We start from the raw sequence: 3,367 nt of genomic DNA on the forward strand, positions 1-3,367 counted from the left end.
TAACACTTTTTTTATATGTTTCTCAGTTGATGGGCACTTGGGTTGTTTCCAAGATCTGACTCTTACAAGTTGTGCAGCTATAAACACGGATGAACATATATCACAGGAAGAAACCAGTATCTTAAAATGCTGAGCTATTCTGCCCCCAAAACACAGGCATATCTTTTGCTCCAGCCCTGGCTTATATTGTTTCTCTGATGTCAGAAACTGAAAGGATAAATAAATACCAAAATGTATAATAGAAAATGGAAAACAGGAAGAAAATGTTGAAATAGGAAGGAGAACAAGGGATAAAGAAAGGGGAAAGAAAGAAAAGCAAAAGAGAAAAAGTGAACAGAATTAAAAATGGAATCAAAGCTTTTGTAAGAAGGATGTAAAGAGTTGAAGGAAAGAGAGAGGTTAGGGGGTAAAAAAGAGTCAAGATATATCCTGTACAGATATAAACTCCCCCTGATAGATGTGATCATTACATTTGTCTCAATGTACCAGCAAAATTAATCAAAACGTACTTGAATGTTTCCCTCATACAGGATTTTCATATTTGTAAGATATGATCATGTTAATTTGATCTAGTTCCTGCTACTGTAAAAAATGTTCACAAGTCTTAACTAGTTTGTATACTTCCTTCTGTTAGTTTAAATTTTGTTACCATACTGAATTCTCATTAGTTTATCATTAAATCTTTATAAATTTTGTGTTAAGCGATTATGTCACCTGCAATTAAGGGCCTATTTTTTTTTTAATTCTCATGTTCCCAACTGGTTTTTCCTAACTGCTTAACTGTTTTTATATAGTAATAAATCAACAGTATAAGTAACAGTTTTCATACAATAATTAACAGTTTTTATACAATAATAAATCAAAATGGGTTTGGGACCACACATCTTCTGTTTTATAACTTCAAAAGATACCAGTGTTCTATGACAGTGAGTGAAAAAATAAAAATAAAGAGATTTTCAATAACTTGAATAAAACAAGTAAGAGCACAAATAAAGTTATCATTCTTTTTTGAAATTATTTTTTCCTGCTTTTCTCTTTTTCTAAATGCATTTATCGTTTACTATTAAGGATAAAAGACTGATTGAGGAACTAGTGCATGTCTCCCCATATTTACACAAATAGAAAATTAAACATTCTGAATTTTCTGAATAGAAAATTCTCTCACAGCAGCCATTCAGTAAGCAAGCTCAGTTATGAAGAAAAGAATAACTCTGAAGGAAATCTAAATTCTTATTCCTTTTCTTTCATACTGAATATAATTAAACAATCTAAAGCTCAATGTTCCTGTAAAAATATAAAGACATTAATATACATTAATATATAGTTAATGATTTTTTTTCATTTTATTAGTAATTTTGAATCTCCTGTGGATTAGAGAGCAATATTAAAAGGCTAGTGGGAGAGCTCACTAACAGAGCAATCACTTAGCTTATTGGAGGCCTGGTTTATATCTTTAGCAAGCCAAAAGTAATTCCAGCTATTACAAAGATTGTATTTTCATGTGAACTATTGATCTCCCATCTATCGGTTTTTGAAAGCAAGACTCATCTTCCCATGCAGACCCTTCGGAGTGCTTTCTTCACATCCTGGTTCGACAGACTGTAGATCAGAGAGTTCAGCATGGGGATCCCTGTGGTTTAGAACACGGAGGACACCTTCTCTTGCTCCAGGGAGTTACTTGAAGGGGGCTTGAAATACATGTAGGTGATGGACCCAAAGAAGATGCCCACAGTCATGAGATGAGAGCTGCAAGTTCCAAAAGCTTTAGATCGTCCCTCTGAGGACCAGATATGAAGGACGCTGCATAAGATGAAGGTGTAGGAGACACCAACAGCGAGGGTGGGCACCAGTGTGTTAAACCCAGCAATGAAAAACAGTAGAAGCTCACTGAGGTGTGTACTGGAGCAGGAGAGATTGAGCAGGGGAAGAACATCACAGAAGTAATGACTGATGATGTGGGATTAGCAAAAGTCTAATTTCATCATGGCTCTTGTATGGGCCGCAGCAGACAGAATGACCAGGGTGAAGGACACCAGCACTAGCAGAGAGCAGAGCTGAGGTGGCATGATCACATACAGGAGTGGGTTGCAGATGGCAATGTAGCGATCATATGCCATGGCAGTCAGGAGGTAACCCTCAGCTAGCGCAAAGACTGCAAAGAAAAAGAGCTGGGCCACGCACTCAGAATAGAGGATTGTATTCTTCTTCCCCAAGAAGTTCACCAGCATTTTGGGGATAATGACAGTGGAATAGCAGAGATCAATGAAGGACAGGCTGCCAAGGAAATACTACATGAGAGTGTGAAGCAGAAGACAGACAGCAATCAGGAGGATCATGCCCAGGTTCCCCATCACTGTCACCCCATCAAACCCCAGGAAGAGGAGGAAGAGGGGCAGCTGGAGCTCTGGCTGCTGATTCAAGCCTACTAAGACAAACATGTGCACTGTGGAATGATTTCTGCTAGCCATTGTTCTTTGGAGATTTCTGTGAAGTTGAAAATAAGAATTGGACCTTCAGTATTATCCTTAACCCTTACAAACGACAGCACATTTGCATAAGAGATCAGCAAAACAGAAAGTTTGAGTAAAAGTTTTTATCATCTGTGGTCCTCACACATTTTCCCCTTCAACTTAATTATCCTGAGATTTTCTCCAAATTGGCCTAAATGTTAAATCACAAAGCTGCCCCTTGACTGACTTAGAAGATTTTATCTCGCAAATTTGATATTAAAAATAATTTTTATGAGAGAAAATTACTGTCAGCCATTTTCTCACAATTAAATAAAATAAACAATTGATAAATACATCATCACTTCCAATTTCCCCAGGTTCTTCATATCCGAGACCTCTAGGCAGCTCCTACACCTGTGGACACAGGGCAGGCATGAAGCATCAGCACAGAGCACTGAAAACTCTCCATCACAGCTGGAGTCAGGGTGACCATGAGACTGGGTGTCAGTTTTCTACTAATCGCTCTGTGAAGAAAAGTGTCTTTAATAATACACAGTAAGAGCACGGGACAAGTACTCCTCCGACACGTGTTCCTCTTGCACTCAGTCGGTAAATCTTGGGGGGGGGGGCAGGAGCTCTAACTTTGTGACCCCCAATGAAGCACAGGCTACTGAAACTCAAGTTCTCAACAACAGTGCTCATGAGAGGAGGTTTCAGTCCTCACTCCCTGAAATTTGGCTTTCTTGAGCACTAGCAGTGAACTAGTGTGGCCTTGTTATTCAGACTCCAAACTCATTCACCATCTATTTTGTGCAGGTGAAGAAGACCCTCTGTGGTTGCCTGAATGAATGTTTGTAATGGGGACACCCTTGGTCTTCCCACTCTTGACACTCATGACAGTTGAGATTCTGGCTGAA

The 3,367-nt window shown here is 38.8% G+C and overlaps 1 pseudogene; it reads right to left on the reverse strand.

The window, feature by feature from the left end:
- Positions 1 to 1,544: 1,544 nt before the first annotated feature.
- Positions 1,545 to 2,468, reverse strand: LOC134477535 (olfactory receptor 8D1-like; annotated as a pseudogene).
- Positions 2,469 to 3,367: the final 899 nt, after the last annotated feature.

Source organism: Cavia porcellus, unplaced genomic scaffold, assembly GCF_034190915.1.
Source record: "Cavia porcellus strain 051 isolate PalLab524CR breed Dunkin Hartley unplaced genomic scaffold, mCavPor4.1 scaffold_9, whole genome shotgun sequence".
NCBI classification, from domain to species: Eukaryota; Metazoa; Chordata; class Mammalia; order Rodentia; family Caviidae; genus Cavia; species Cavia porcellus.